The sequence below is a fragment of the Panthera pardus genome, unplaced genomic scaffold (genome assembly GCF_024362965.1).
Source record: "Panthera pardus isolate Hobbes unplaced genomic scaffold, ASM2436296v1 HiC_scaffold_24, whole genome shotgun sequence".
NCBI classification, from domain to species: domain Eukaryota; kingdom Metazoa; phylum Chordata; class Mammalia; order Carnivora; family Felidae; genus Panthera; species Panthera pardus.
In genome coordinates, this window is record NW_026526810.1 from 100,976,483 (window position 1) to 100,994,123 (window position 17,641).

Sequence of the window (17,641 nt, forward strand, 5' to 3'; positions counted from 1 at the left end):
CTCCCTCTGATGTTTAACACTAGAAAAAATGATAATGTTTTAACTTTCAAATTACGAAGAGTTTTTCTTATTTGTATGCTAAAGGAAAATTCAGTTTCCACCTTGTAGAATTGTTTATATCTCAAGTATGAAAGTACATTTAATGTACTTGTTACAGTATTGCTTAATGCAAAAGTGGGGCATTTAATGCCATCACAATTCTTGTCTTTCTTATTTATACAAATAATTAGAAATGTATAAAGAATATAATCACTTAGAATTCTGTTCTCCAGTTAGCCAGGTTATATTTCATGAGAGATCTTTTAAAAGATAGGGCACTTGTTGGGATGAGCACTGGGTGTCATATGTAAGCGATGAACCATGGGAATCTACCTCCAAAACCAAGAGCACACTTTACACACTGTATGTTAGCCAATTTGACAATAAATTATATTAAATAAATTAATTAAATAAAAGATAGGGAGAACTACAATAAAATGTGGACCTACTGCATACACACACACACACACACACACACACACACACACACACACACAGTTTTTATCCTGCTTTTATAATATGTGTTTCAAATATTCTTTGAAGTAATTCATTTTAAATTTCTAAGTCAAAACCAAAACCATTTTCAATCATATATAAGTGATAGTTGATATAGCTGATTGTTTTATTCCTATATGTCTATAATCATGTTCTCTCTCTTTCTCTTGAAATCTTGATGTTCATTTTGTTTTCTACTTCTGCTATGTGGATTATGATTTATTTGCTCTTATCTTCAGGGATAAGGTAGGTAGACAGTACTAAGTTCTAGTTTTTACCTGTAGGAATCTTTTAAATCTCAAGGCTTGAAATTAACAAAGTAAAAAATAATGCACCCTTTGTACAATGTTTTCATATACAGGAGCTTGACTAAGTTACTTGCCCTTCTTTATGTAATCTTGGAACTTAAATTTGGGTTGTTATTTTTATATGATATATGTTCTTGAAAGGTTATTTTCAACATGTATGTAAATCTTAATTTTTGAAATCTATATTTACTTTGGCTTTTTTTTAAGTTCATTTATTTTGAGAGAGCCAGACAGCACAAGTGGAGAGGGGCAGAGAGATAAAGGGAGAGAGAGAATCCCAGGCAGGCTCCACACTGCCAGCGCAGAGCCCAATGCAGGGCTCAAACCCACAAAGCCATGAGATCACGACCTGAGCTGAAACCAAGAGTCCGACACTTAACCTCCCGAGCCACCCAGCTCAGTCTTTGGTCTTTTCAAATGAAATTCTGGGTTCTATAATTTACATACAGAATCATTTACCAATTTAAAAAATAAGTTTTGAAGAATTTTGACAAATTTTCTATACTCTCTTGATTATGTAGCACAGTATAAGTCTTGAAATCACATAGTATAGGTCCTTTAATTTTGTTATTTTTTAAAAATTATTTTGGCTATTCTCAGTTGTTGGTATTTCTATACAAAAATACAGGTTCAGGTTATCAACTTCTACAGGAAAAAAAAGCCTACTGGGATTTTGATTGGTATTGACATAGAGTTTATTCATCAATTTTTTTTAATGTTTTATTTATTTTTGACAGAGATAGAGACAGAGCATGAGCAGGGGAGGGGCAGAGAGAGAGACACAGAATCCGAAGCAGGCTCCAGGCTCTGAGCTGTCAGCACAGAGCCCAACATGGGGCTTGAACTCACAGACTGCGAGATCATGACCTGAGCCAAAGTTGGATGCTCAACTGACTGAGCCACCCAGGTGCCCTCATCAATTTTTGAATAATGGTCATTTAAAAAAAATTATTTACTTTTGAAAGAGAGAAAGAGTTCAAGTAGGAGAGGGGGAGAAAGAAAGGGAGACGCAGAATCTGAGCAGGCTCCAGACTCTGAGCCATAAGCACAGAGCCCAATGCAGGGCTCAAACTCACAAGCTGCGAGATCGTGACCTGAACTGAAGTTGGAAGCTTAAGCGACTGAGCCACCCAGGCGCCCCAGAACTGTCATTTTTATAATATGGATTCTGATAAACAATATCATTTATATAGGTTTTTTGAAATTGTGGCAATGTGTTTTAATTTTGATATAGGGGCCTTTTGTATCACTTGGTAAATTTATTTCTCAATATTTCATATTGTTATACTAATATAAGTTGTATTGCTTTATTTTATATTTTATTCTCCAATTGTTTATTTCTAGTATATAGAAAATAATTTTTATGTAGTGACTTTGTATCTTGTAAAGTTGGTAGTTCTAGTGAGTTTTTGTTTTGTTCTATTCTTTTATAGGTTCTTTAGGATTTTTTTATGTATACAATCATGTTAACTGAAAATGAAAATAGTTTTAGTTATTCCCTTGCCAAGAGGTAGGTCTTTTATTTCTTTTCCTTGCTTAATTGCACTGGGTACAACCTCAAGTAGAATATTAATTGGGAAGGATGAGAGCTTATATTCTTTCCTTGTTTTGATTTTGGCAGGATGGTGTTTATTCCTAATCATTTAGTTTTGTATTAACTGTAGATTCATGTATTTCCCTGTAGTTGCCTTTGATCAAGTTGAGAAAAGGTTTTTTTTTTAATTATTTTTTGTGGCTTTTTATTATGGATGTTGAACTATGTCAAATGCTTTGTATCAGAGAAAATTTTATTTTCTTCTTTTTCATGAATTACATTGGTTTCTTTTTCAAATATTAAAGTAATCTTATGTTTATGGGATAAGTATTACTTATTAATCATATCCTTTTTGTATATTTTTACATTTAATTTTCTGATAATTAGAATGTTGTGTTTATGTTCCTAAGGAATATTGGTTTGCAATTGTATTTCCTTGTCATTGTCTGGTTTTGGTGTCAGGATAAAGTTTTGGAATATTATTCCTCCTCCTCTATTTGCTAAAACATTTTGTGTAACATTGGCTTTATTTATTCCATAAATATTTAATAGAATTCTCCATGGATTCTTTTCTTTTTAAAAATTTATCTTGAAAAAAAGAGTGCACACCTGCAGGAGCAAGGGCAGAGAGAGAAGGAGAGAGAGAATCTCAAGCAGGCTCTGCACAACCCTGAGTGCAGAACCCAACATCGAGCTCAAACTCATGAACTCATGAACTGTGAGATCATGACATGAGCTGAAATCAGGAGTTGGATGCTTAACCGACTGAGCCACCCAGGTGCCCCATAAATTCAATTTTTCTGATAGTTATGGTGCTATTCAAACTTCTGTTTCTTCTTAACTGTTTCAGTAATTTTTTTGTTTAGTAATGTTGTTATAGAATTTGTCCATTTCATCCAAGTTGTTGAATTTTTTGATAATATATTTGACAGTATGACAATAATCATATTTATAATTAAGATGATAGAAGTCTGTAGGGTCATGTTGGTTTTCTCCCCCTACTCCATTGGTGATTTTGGAAATTGATATCATCTTCGTCTGGCTTTTGTTTTTTGGTAAGTCAAACTAATAACTTACAGTTTTTATTTCTTTTCAAAGAAGCTACATTTGCTGTTATTGATTTTCTCCTTTCTGTTTTTTCACTGATTTATGTTCTTACTAGTAATTCCATTCTGTTTACTTGGTATTGATTTTGCCTTTTTCTAGATTCTTACAGTGGAAGCTTCAGTGACTGACTTGAAAGTTTTTAGTTGTTGTTGTTTACTTTTCTCATGGTATGCATTTAAAATTACAAATTTTCCTCTTTCTTTTCTTTCTGCCTCTCATTTTTTTTTCTGGGACTCCAATTATTCATATGTTAGACCTATGGATATTGTCTCACATATCACTGAGACAATGGCATTTTTTTCTTCATCTGTATACTTCAGTAATCATAGATCCTTTTGCCGTGTTTTCAAGTCATCTTTACTTCTGTGATGTGAATTTGCTGTCAAATCTACCATTGAAAATTTTATTTCAGATATTAGAATTACTTTTAGCTCTATATTTCCATTTTTATAGTTTTGCTTTCTTCTTGTGTTCATGTTTTTTTCTTTATACTATTGAACATATTTATAATACTCTAAGTCTTTGGCTGCTAATTTTATCTTATTTTCATTTTGTTTTAATTGATTAATTTTTCCCCTGGTTATGGGATGTATTTTTCTGCTTCTTTGCATATCTGTCTGTTTGTTAGGTGCTTGACAGAGTAAATACTACCTTGTTACATGTCTGCTTTTTAACTCCTGGTGGGTATCAAATACCTTTGGGCAGAAACCAAGGTTGATTATGTAGCTCACATTATTACTTTCCTTCTTTTAGTTCTGTACTATTGTTCTTTCATAAGTTTGGTCCGGTATTTTGGTTGCTTATGGAAAGAAGGATAGTCCGGTATATATTATGGTCTATAGTAGAAATCTATATTTACTTTTGTAATTAACTTTGTATGAAATAGTTGGACTTAATTTTATCTTTCATGGATTTCACTTTTCACTTCTGTATTTCATAATATGACCTGGTCTTTAAGTTCTTTTCATTTTTCTCTCAGTTGGCTGGGCTGTATTTTTAAAAAGTATGTGAAATATTTCCTAAGAATATCTTTTTGTTTCAACACAGAAAAATAGTTGACATTATGTTAAGTGAAAGAAGTCAGAGAAAGACCAACACTGGGTGATCTCGCTTATATGTGAAAAAAAAAAAAAAAAACATAAAAAAAACCAACCTCACAGAAACAGAATAGAATGAGGGTTGCAAGGGACTGAGTGGGGGGGGAGGGGAAACAAGGGGATATTGGTGAAAGAGTACAAATGAATAAGTTCTGGGGATTTAATTTATAGCATGGTGACTATGGTTAATGATACTGTATCATATATTTTCAGGTTTCTAAGAAGATATGTCTTAAATGCTCTCACCACACACACATACACAACGATAAATATGTGAGGTGGTGGAGGTGCTAACTAACCCTGTTGTGGTAATCATTTTGTAATGTTTCCATGTATCCAATTATCACATTGTATAACTTAAACTTATAAAATGTTATGTGCCCATTACATCTCAATAAAGGTATAAAGGCATTTAATTGGATATACAAACCTTGAAGGCAACCAGTACAGGATGGGTTGCATATATTATTGCAAGTTGTTTTTGTTGTTTGGTTGAGGCTTATGATTTTTATGGCATAATTATAATGGAGTCTCCTTGAAGTACTGATGCTGACAGATATCAAGGGAGTTTTACTGATCTACACACCTACCAGGAAATCCAGAGGAGAAAAATTGTCCAATATTGATCAGAAGAAAAATCTATAGTGAAATAAAGGCTGTTTTTAAAATTAGACGAAAAAGTATGGCTTAACTTTTTAATTTCAAGAGTGACATAAATGTGATAATTGCATAACTCCAGAGTGTTTACATTTATGAAGCTATAAGGTAGAAAAGAGTCAGTGGGACCAATTCATTCATATGGATCTGTTGGATGCTGAAGTTAATGAGCTTTTCGTCTGAGGTCAGTGATTTAATGAGAAAATCAACTTACAAAACAGATAGTAATTAGATATGAGTTAATATGTATTGTAAATAATTCCCTCTTAGGAAACAGGGGATGATCTCATAAAGTATTTGGGAGAATTCTGTGTAATGGAGGAAGGATGAGAGCACAAGGAATTCTGGTATTCCATTACTATAGTTTATGAATTGCTAAAATGCTTCTGTACTCGTAGAACAAAGCTTCTGCCTGGAGCTACTGTTTTAGAGGGCATCCTTGACTTACCTGTGATCTAGTAATAGAAGAGCGAAAGTTTGACATAGTAGCCTTCTAGTTCTCTGCTTCACCGTCAGAGCCTGCAGCCATTTGATTGATACCAGTATCTTTGTCCAAAATTATCCTTAAATATTTGACTATGAGTCCTGCACAAAGGGCTATAGACTTGTGTTGCTTTATCTCCAAATGACATGATCATAGTTTATCAATAAATTAGGCACTAGTACATTTACTTTTCCTCTCCTACCTGGTAGGTCTGGCTTTAAGGGTATCAAGCCATATCACAGCCAGACTCCAAGCCAAGGGTGGATGATGCCTGGTGAGACCAAAGAAATGACCTGGAGACATCAATCAAGACATAGGTTTCTTAGGGGAAATTATGCGTAGGGAGCAACAGACTGGACAAAGAATCCATTACTGGAATCTACATGAAGCAAACTTTTATAGCAAGTATCTGTAGCTTTTTCCCTCCTTGCATGGCCAACATTCCAAAGAGATCAGGGTCTGCAATCTACTTTCTTCATTAACAGGGGAGACACTCTGGGTCAAGCCTCTGGCCTCGAATATACTGCTACATGTTGTTCTGCATATACTGCTTGATAGGAATCTAGGAGAAGAACAGGATTCTGTATATTTTCAAGATAGTGATTAACATTGACATCCAAGCATGCTTGTATAAAGTAGATATCCAGCATGTACCATACAAAGGATGAAGTCCAAGCACTGGAAAATTATAGAGCTCATTTCCCAGGTTTGGATGGCTTTTGTAAATTGGGTTGGGTTAGTAGGTATTGAGGCAGAGACCCAGATCACTGCCTGTTACTTGTTGTTAGCAAAGATAGCTGAGCTCACTTAAAAGGAATAGAATAAGTGAAGTGGGAATCAACAAAGATGATTTATTTTCTTTCCCAGTAGGACAGATCAGCAGGAGCTTGTCACACATGGTTAGAGGAATAGCTGATGATTTAATTTTTCTCCCAACATCTTTTATATTTAGATGGTATATGTTACTTCTCCCTAGTCAGTGCCTATACACAAAGTTCATTAAAGGTGAAGTTTCCAAAGTCATAAATACTAACTTCTGTCAGAAAAATTTTCAAAGAACATTGCAATGAAGTTGCTTCCTTGTCTAAGAGATTACAGAAGGCAGCCAGGAGGAGAGGAATACAAATTATTGAGAAAGCCACAGCTTTAATTATTTTTGTTATTTTTTTTTTCTGAGAGATAAATTGCAACAGAAAAATAACAGAGCAAGAAAATCACTGCAGTACATTTAAAATAAAAATTTCTCCCCAAACTACCAGTCTGTGATAGGAATGAAATGAGCATCATAATTTCTTCAACAGAAACATATGTTAAGTACTTACTTGACTGTGGGAGTATAGAAAAATGATTATATTTCATATCTAATGCAAACTGGGTAAGGTAAATATAGGTCTGTTGTTGGAATCTACTGGAGAGATTAACAAGATGGCAAATTACAGTTTCTACACTTGCATAGAATTTAAATTGAGAGGATATAAATGAAATTCTAGTTAGCTGCGTAACTCCTTAACTGTACCCAGGAGTGCCATGACCTCATGTGTGCACATGCTTGCCTCCACACATACACTTACAGTTCCTCTAGCCATATGAATGGTCAGTGTGATGATCATGGGATTAATTTTTATCATTTACATCAAAAGGTGATTTTAAATTTAATGTCTGGGTGGAATAGATCTATGTTTAGGTTTGGGATCCAGCTGGAAAGACAGCATCACCCAAAATGATGAATTTCGTAGGCTGTTTTTCATTCTTACTAAGGACAGAAAAATTATTGCAGGAGAAGTATGACTCAGAGTTTGCTAAATGGTCTAATCAATATTCTTCTCTCACCCATTTCCCTACCAGTACAGTAGAAAGAAGACAACATCCCACAAATGCAGACAAGTTAGAGATAACAGTGGAGACCCAAGTTCTCCTATTGCTCTGGAATTCACCTGTTGGTGAATTATTGCTGAGTGATTTCTCTCTTAGCATTTGTTCCTCATCAGCCTAAGATCTCCATATTGAAATGTGGAATTTTCCAAAGTGTTTCTCTTGTAAAATGCCTATTCAAAATCTAACTATACTATATCCAGTGAGGGTTACTTTTATTTGTGGTCTCTGCAGGATCCAGTGTCTTGGATTCAGAAGTAAGCTCACAGTATTCCTTCAGTTCACATGATCCTATTCTGGGCAAGACAACTCAGGCCAGTTTTTTCCCCCATAAAGACTCTGAGTGTTACGAAGAGCAACACTGTTTATATGTATTAAGTTCTTTTTCATGCACTATGCTAAATGTCACTTAACCTTTACAATAACTTTAGGAGTATGATTAGTACCACCCCATTTTGCTTCAGAGAAGTGAAGTGACTTGTCCAAGGTCACTCTGTTGTAAGGCAAAGACCTGGAATTAGAACAAAACCCCAGTGCTTGCTTTTTAGCTTTCTGTTTTATTGGGTTAGCTGAGCATAACTCCTTTCTGCATGTCATAGGACTGCCATGGGACTAAAGCATTTAGGGCCTTTTATGAGCCTTTCCAAAAAGTGACATTCTCCACTGTTCTTCTATCCAAATGAACGACTTCCATTTTGACAAATATTTGGAGTGATTTTTACCTGTATTTTTTCTCTTCTCTTCTCCATTCTGTCCCTCAAACCTGCAAACAAGCTTAAATCCCTCTAGTCCTAAAAGATGTCATCCAGCCATCTTCTTTTCCCCAAATGCTAGCTCCATGGCTCTTTGACCTTTTCTTTCCCACTGTGGTTTTCATGAGACAAGTCTCAGTGCTCTGCAACCCATTTTGCACCATCCATTTGTTTCGTGCTCCTTGGCAGTCAGGCCTTTGTTTCTTTCCCTTTATAGGAAGTGCTTTGCAGAGCATAACTGATCTTCAAATTTAATAGCTTTTGTCAGTCTTCCTGATCTTTTATACAGCATAACTGAAATTTCTCATTCGTTTTGAAATTCTCTTTTGATATATGCTGTATTATCATGGTTCTCCTGTGTAAATCAAGGATTGGCAAACTGTGACCCAGAAGCCAAATTTGACCTACTTTATTTTTTAGGTAAACCTTTATTGTGACATAGCCATGCTTATGTAGTTTCTATGGCTGATTTCACACTATAATGGCAGACAGTAGTTGCAATAAGGCACATTTTAGGTTTCTCTACACTCATATTCCCTAAATGTATATAGACCACAAAGGACCATTTCTGGATCTTTTTTCTTCACCGTGTCCCATAGAGACTTTTTCCATTTTCTTAGTTCTTCCTTCCACTTCCCTGCAGTCAGTATTTAAATCTCCCTTTAGTCCTAGGTATTCCCTGGAGCCCTGGACCTGTACCCCATTTTCATCTGCCTTAAGGGCATTAGCACACAGGTGTTATTCTGCCAACTGATTCTAAAATGTACATAACTTTCACCATGAAGAAGACCACACCTGATTTCCTAAGTCCAACAATGTCTGTTAATGATGCTATCAGCAATTCATTTGTGCCACACTTTATAGTTGACAAAACATGTTTACATTTGTTATTTTAATCCTCTCCATTAGTCAGTCTTTTCCCCTCTGCCCTTCTTTCTTGTCCTAAATTCTCACATGCATTAAATTCCTAGGTTTTATGGATTTGACCTCTGCATTATTCTTACACTCACTCTTTCCTGTAATTCTGCCTTAGTCAAATCCTTATAACCTCAACCTGAAATAGCAGCCTCTACTCCTTCTACGGTGCTTTACTCAACACCTCAGAGTTAATCATTTTATTAAGGGTGGTTGTAAGCAGATCTTTGCCCTGGTCAACAAGCTTTGGTTTCTTTCTGTTGCTTATCAAACTGTACCCTACACTCATCAGCCTGCCCTCCATTTGTATTTACTTGACCCTTCTAGCTTCATCTCTATTTCTGTTAAGTGTGCTTTGTTTCCACTTGGCTAGAATATCCCATCTCCCCAGAACACACTTCATGTGTGTTTACTTTTTCCCTCTATCTATAATGCCATTCTCTAATCAGTTCAGATCCAACTTACTGGATTCATCCAATCCATTCTCTAGTGTGACTAGAGAAAACCTGGTTTAGTGTAACCATTCTGTAGCCATTACTTACCAGCTCAGACCCATGTAGATTTCATACGCATGCTACTCTAAGGCTTCAGGGTTACAGTTGCTTTGGTGACACTCATATCCTGAGCCACCATTTCCAAAAGTACAGTGCCGTCCCCTGGTGTCTGTATTGTGAGAGCCTTTGAATCTGAATCATATTGTATGAACATACTGTATTTGAATCAGTCTTCCCTTTCCCTAATGCATTTAGGTTACTATACCATCCTTTTGCAAAGAGATGTAGAGTCAGAGTATCTAGAAGCTACCAAGAAATGCAGGCCACACCTGGGGAGAGTAGAGGAAGTTAGGTAATGTTTGGGGCAGAAATCTGTTAGGATGCCATTTCAGTGCCTTCTTTTGGATATTGTACTAAATTGGGGTATAGTGGGTCTATGGGAGCCCATCTCCACTTGGAAGAATCACCCATAGGTGGTTGTCTCTCCTTAGTTCTATCTCATTAATCTCACTCTCCTCTCTCTCCTCTCTCACATTTAGATATAAAAGATGGAAGTGTTTTTCTTAATGAACTGAATCTACTAAAGAGAGTCCATAATAAAGATTTACTAAGTTCCAGGTGTTGTGCCAACTTCTTTATTGGTGATCTAATTTAATCCTAAACTTCCCTATGTTTTAATCCTAAAAACTTCCTTTCTTTCTGCTGCAACGTGTTTATTATGTGACAAAAAAAAAAAAAAAAAAAAAAAAAAACTACACCACAGCCTACTCCACACGTCTATAGGAGAGTGCAGTCTTGCCTGCATATACTACAATGAGGTAGAGACTTCACACACAGCTTCACAAAACCCACAGAGTAGCTGGGATATGCAACAATGCGATGTCAGCTCAACAGGAGGGAGTGGGGGTATGACACTGGTTCCTTGGCACACAGTTTCCCAAAGAGGGGCAAGTAGATTGTTGTTGTTTTTCTTTTTAAAGAGAGAGAGAGAGAGAGAGAGAAAGAAAGAAAGAAAGAAAGAAAGAAAGGTCAAGTTTTTTCAACTCCAGTAGCATTTCAGTGACTAAAACTGTTCCTTCATACATTTCTCAACTGAAAGAAATAAGGAAGGGTACTTGTCCCCTCTGAGAGAAAAGGCTCCTGTGAGCCTTCATCTGCTCCCACCAAAAAGCAGCCCTTTTTTAGCTCAGTTACAAAAGAAAAAAGTCCTGTGACTTTGTGATTAAAAACTTCTATCAACCCTCCCCCCCATAGAAGTGCAACTTAAGAAGGTGCGATAAACCATTTACAACTATATACAGCAGCCACTCAAATATCGTTTATCCGGTCCAGTTTCAAATCCAAATCCCTGTGAGCTAGATCTTAGCTCCATTTTACAGATGGGGAAATGGAGATAGAGAAGTTTGCTGACCCACCCAAATTTACAAAGCTATTGTCTATAGACCTGAGTGAACAATACTGTCTTAGAGGTTGTTTGTTTTTAAATCTTCAACTTTGTCTTGTATTTGGAACAGAGAACTTAAGTTCAAAAACGAGAAGTACTTGCAGCTGCCCTCTAGTTATCATGCTGGGATTTTACCTTCATTAATATAAGCATTCAGATGCTGTCTTTAAGCAGTTCTCATGAGCAGTCCCTGCAGTAGATGGTGCTGTCCCTTGTTCAATAATGTAATTGATGGTGACTGGGCTCAGACAAATCAGCATTCCTTGTTGCTTCTACAAATTTACTACAGGCTTGTTAGTGTTGGGTTTGATGTGGGATAGACAGTGGTCTCATCTTCCACCTCAATGCCATAGAGAGGAAATAAGCATCAAGGGAGTGTGCCCTTTAGAAGAGCTTTGTAGGGCAGAATGGCAAACAGGGCCACTTTCATGAAAGTGTGGAGGAGCATGGTCCATTGTAGCTGTAGAGAGAGTATATGGAGAACTCAGATGGTAAAAAGAATGATTTTCAATGTATTTCAGGATGGATTTGAAGGGTGACAATTAGAGGACACTGTGCTGTGGTCATCAGAATAGAAAGTACAGAGGTAAGAGTAAAGCTTTGGGTTTGCATTAAGGCAGAGCCTTTTTTCAAATCCAAAGAACATGCTTATTTTCGAATGCTTAAGAGCTGGATGGAATGACAAGGATAAGAGTAGAATGAGAGTGGTTAGGAAAAAGGTTGACGGATAAAAAAAACAACCTTGAAGCAGAACTTATGATAAGTGAATGGATTTTGTTAATATCAGGTTACAATGGCTGGGCTTCTGTGTCAGTATGAAGATGCTTTCACACATGTTTGATTCTCACAGCTTATCTGTCAGATAAAGAGAGAAGAAAATCTTGGCCCCATTTTAAAAATAAAGTGGAAAGATGGAGAGACTGGGAACAAGGGATGGCAAGTAGAATGACTTACCCTACGTCATATAGCTATTCTTATATTTCTTAAGATATTGTGGTTCACTACCTCAATTCTTCCCCAAGTATCCCAGGAATTTCATTTTCTGTCATTGTTAATGGAATCTATCCCCCTTTACCAATGCAGATCCACACAGATAAGGATAATTGTGAGCCTAAACAGGAAAGAGAGTGTTCAAGTCTATGATCAAATGTGAAAGTAAAGATAAGCTAGACTGTAGTTGAAATACTCAAGATCCATAACACTAGATAACATGCTGTATGTAGTTTGTTCCACACTGTGGAGAGATAGTATGTGGAAGTGTTAGCTTGACTAAATTTCTTTAATACAAAAGGTCATTATTTAGTTTACAAAAGATGTCTTTTAACGTTGTTAAAGTTTTATAGTCGATTGTAATGAGATTGCAATTGTTTAGATTTCTCTATGTGTAAGTACAATCTAAAGCTTTTTACATAGCCTGTTTTTTGTTTTTTGTTTTTTTCTGATCAGGATGTTTTATTGTCCTTTGTATCTTTAGGCATATCCATTAAAGGGGAACAGCAAGCTTCCTTTACAAGTTGGCTACAGATAGGGACAGAGTCAGGGCTAAGCAGGGCTTTTCAGGACTCCACTCTGGGAGCCAAGCTTACAGGCAACCTGTGGAAATTTAGATGTTCAGTCACATTTACCTGCTGTGCAATGCCCTCCTTCCTCCATCTCCTCCAAATTTTAGTAATCTCATGTCCTAGGGAGTGCTGTAGGGAGCAATTCCCAGGTGACATTAATTATCTTAAAGCATAGTGCTAGAATTTGACAGGGATCTTCTCTCAAAATTGTCTCAACCTTTCCAAAAGCAGAAAGAATTGAGAGCTGAAGCAGGAACATAGGAGGAGCTAGAGGGAGTGATAGATGGCAGGATTTAGAGCTAGGTCCTGGTCATGTAATTGGGTGGCAGTCTGCATAAGAAACTCTTAATGTGACAATATCTGCTCTGCCTTTGAGTAAGTTATACACCCCCTCTCCCCTGTTTTTGTTGAACTCAAGGCAAGGAAATAACAAATGAAAGTCTGACTTATATTACATGTGTGGTAGTGCTTGTCAGTTTCATACTGTCGTCACATATTTAAAGGGAATCCATACAAACCATTTCCAATGCAGAGTGACTTACTTTGACAGAACTCCCAGAAATTTCTGCCTCATCAAGGAATTTTTCTTTTTCTCTGAAGTCATTACCATTTTGGCCTCATGTTTCTGTTTTAGCATTTTAATTCTGATGCTGATTCCACGGGGCAGGTCTTGAGTCCAATTCTGTGTTCTGTTTTGTGTCCTGAATATGTTTGGAACTTACTGGTGCTGTTATTGCTAATGATAAAAATGATGAGGATCTGTTTGGACAGGGATCCTCAGCTATCACCAACTCACAGTCATCCAATTAATGAGCTAAGGAACTGGAGTGCAGGAGTTGGTAGAGGTGACTGACACAATGGTTGCAGAGAGGAATATATAAGTGTCATTACAGGGAGGCTAAAGAGTCTTAGCTCAGGGTCCTTACACAGGCTACCAGTCAGCCTGGTAGTGGTTGGATGCATTAGGTGTTTTTGTTTCAAATTAGAAAATTTTTGTCTACAAGTTCAAAAGTAGACTATCTGATCCGTTTTTTTTCGTTATCAGTATAGATGACAGGATTTTAAAATGACAAGTGGAATAGGAGTTCTACCATCTATCAAGATCTCAGACACATTTTCGGTTAGTGTCCGTAGCAATAGAGCATGATTTTTGTCATGTTGGTGCATAACAACAGGATATGATAAAAGTCAGAGCTGCTATAGTTGGGCATCTTGCTGTCCTGGTTGGCAGTTGCATGGCAGTTTTCCAAGAGCTCTATGATAATTAGAGCAGTTCTATTCTTATTCCTGTATAGTTTAGAATTTCTTGAACTAGAATCCCCAGAACCATCCATGGTTCTGGTAGAGGGTTACTTGTGCAAGAAGTGTTCAAACAACTGTGCACACGTGTGTGCATACACAGATAAGCAATGATGGGTTATGTTAAAGGGCCAGAAGCTCCAAATGAAAAAAACCCAATGGTGAAAGCTGGGAAAATTTAAGCAACAAAATAAATTTAAGCATTAGAATATAACCCAAAGTATAGAATATCCATATGTTCATACTGCTGTTAACAAGTTATGCATAAATGTGGGAAAATAGGCAAAGCTTCCTTGTGGCAGAATTACAGATAATTACAAATACATTATCTTCCCTCAACAATGTGGATCATAGCTTCCTGCTCCTTAAGTGTGGACTACACACAATGACTGCCTTCCAAGGAATACAATATAGAGAAGGGGGAAAACAGTAACTTTACAGTGGAGAAGCCTACAAATACTACCTAACAATGTGATCAAGGTTAACATCAACAGTTACATATCATGCTGATTGTATGTGCCCTTGCTGTGATGTAATGAGAATGGAACTATACTGGGGTCTTCTTTTCAAAAACCCACAACCCCAGTCTAATCATGAGGAAAATATCAGACAAATCCCAAATGTGGGAAATTATGCAAAATACTGACCAGTACTTCTCAAACCTGTCAAAGTCATCAAAAATAGGGAAAGTCTGACAGTCAAAAGGAGCCTAATAAGATATGAAACTAAATATAATGTGATGTGATCCTGGAGTAGAAAAAGGAAATTGATACAATCTAAAGATACCTGAATAAATTATTGGCTTAAGTTACTCTGTCAATACTGATTCATTAATTATAAAAAATGTGCCATAATTAGGTCAGATGTTAATAATAGGAAAAAAATTGGATATGAGAACTCTCTGTACCATCTTCACAAGTTTTTATGCATTTAAAACTTCTACAATGAAAGGTTTGTTAAGAAATCACACCTGAGAAGTAAATCAAAAGGCATTATATTATTGTTCAAATAAGTACTAAATCCTCCCTTTTTCCATATCACTGCACTCAAATGAAACAAGATAATTCAGGTTTTTGTGGAAAATACGGAGTTGAATGTTTGTAATCTTCTTATATTTAAAATAATAGTGATAGTGTACACAAGTAACAAATTAATAGAAGGACTTAAAATGAAAAGCCACAGTCCCTGCTCCTATGCTGGCCTGCTTTCTAGGAGGACCTACTTTAACTCTTGTTGCTGATCTCCATGTCTGGATTTTTATATTGACTCTTGCTTAGACAAATCAGGAAGATTACTTACACCTTTCAACTCTTCTTATTCTTCCTTCCTATATATTTTTATCACTGATTTTAGATTTTAGTTCCTTGATTGTTTACCATTGTAACTTCAGATGGTACAATATATTTTTTCTTTATTTTTTCACTCCCCATTTGATCAATGAGGATGTTAGCACCATTTCTTTTTTTCAGCCTTCCTCTCCTTCTACCTCTCATTTTTTTTTGTCATCACCATACTCTTTTTATTGATTTTTTAATTCTATAAGAAATCGACAGTCTGTATTTTTAATTTTAAAATATTTAAATTTAGAATCTTATAGATGATACTCAAGTTGCCTTTGACACACCCTAATCTACCTGTCTCCAATCTTGATTTCTTTCCCACTTTCACAGAAATAACCCTTTGTAGCAGTTTGATATGTGACTTTCCAGCTGTATTTCTATGCATTACTATGCCTATATATTTATATTAGAAAATGTAAAATGTTTTATTTTTCTATAATTCTCTAAGTTTTTTGTATTATACAACTTGTATTTTACATTTAATGGTACATTTTGCATACTATATATATAACTTACTAAATATGGAAGTAATGCACGTTTTCCCTACTCCAGTAAATATTTCATAGAGTGCTGATATGTGGCTTTTTCACTACTGACAAATAGTTAGGTCATTTACTCTTTTTTAAATTTAAAAAACTGCTGCAGTAAACATTCCAGTATATAGTGTATTATGTATATGCATACATGTTTTTCTAGGTTACACATGAAAGAATATGTGAGACATGCAGTGAGGACAAACACGTATTAATTTATTATCATGTGCCAAATGTGATTTACTCATACTTTGTTAAGGGATTTTTGTCAATGTCCACATCCTTTTCTTGTAATGTCTTTATGAGGTTATGGTATCTTGGTTATGCTTAACTCACAGAATAAGTTGTGAAGCATTCCCTCCTTCTGTATTTTCTAAAAGAGTTTTTCTAAGACAGATATTGTTTCTTCCTTAAATATTTGATGTGATTCATTAGTTAAGCCACTGAGGACTGGAGTTTTCCTTGTTGGGAGGTTTCTGATAATTCTGTTTCTTTAATAGTAAGTTTATCATATTTGTTATTGCTTTTATGAAATGTTTTGGTAAATTGTGCTTTTTGAAGAAATTTTCGTTTCATTTAGGTCATTGGACCTACTATCAGAAACTTACTCATCATACATATAGTTGTTCTTTTAATGACTATAATCTCCAGTGATGTTCTCTCCTAATTTGTGGCATTGGTAATTTTTATTTTCTTTTTTTTTCAATCCCCTGGTTAGTCTTGTCAAGGGTTTATCAACTTCCATTGATGTTTTAAAGAGCCACTTTTGGTTTTGTCAACTTTCAGTCATTGGCATTCTATCTGACTTTTCTGGTCTTATAATGTTTTCTTCCTTCTATGTATTTAATTGATTGATCATTTTAGTTTCTTAGGAGAGAAATTATGAGCAATGATTTTTAGCTTTAAATTTTTAAAAAATTATTTAACTTTATAAAATATCTTCTAAGCACTGTTTAACTATATCCCCCAAAGTTTGATACACAGGTATTGTGTTTTCTATACCATTCTATTTGCCACAGAAAAGAATTTACTTATGACTTTTTTCTGTGACCCCAAACCATCACTAACTTGCTAGATATGTGAAAGAGTCATCATGGGAGTGAATCTTCCAGTCCAGGCAAGTCTTCAGACATCTGCTGTCCTAAAAGATACTTAGAATTGTGTTTTTTACTTAGGAGTACATTGTTTATATTCAAATATTTGTGACTTTCTAGGGATTTGGAAGTATGCCACTTAATATTTAAGTATTTGAGACTTTTCAAATATGTTGCTCTTTTGCTGTACAAAAATTACCCCAAGATTTAGCAAAATACAAACATTCTCAGTTTCTATGAATAAAGAATCTGGGAGGGACTTAGCTGGTGATTCTGGCTCAAGGGTCTCACATGAGGTTCTAGTCAAGACGTTAGCCAGGACTAAGAATCAACATGGAAGACAAGTAGGGGGCCTAAAGTTCCCTCATTCCTCAAACAGCAGTATTGAGGCCAGAAGTTTTGGAATTCCAGGAATCCAGGCTACAAAGTGACAGAAACATCTTCAGGAGCCCACAGGGACAGCTTGTCAGGACAGAGGTGCGTGCTTGCAAATTGGGAGAGATAAAACAGGCAGAGTAGGTACAGACCAAAGAGGGAACCCTTTCCGTGGAGAGACAAAAGGAAGAGAAAGAGGCTGTGGAGGTATGGGATTGTATTTGGACAAGAGAAAAACCT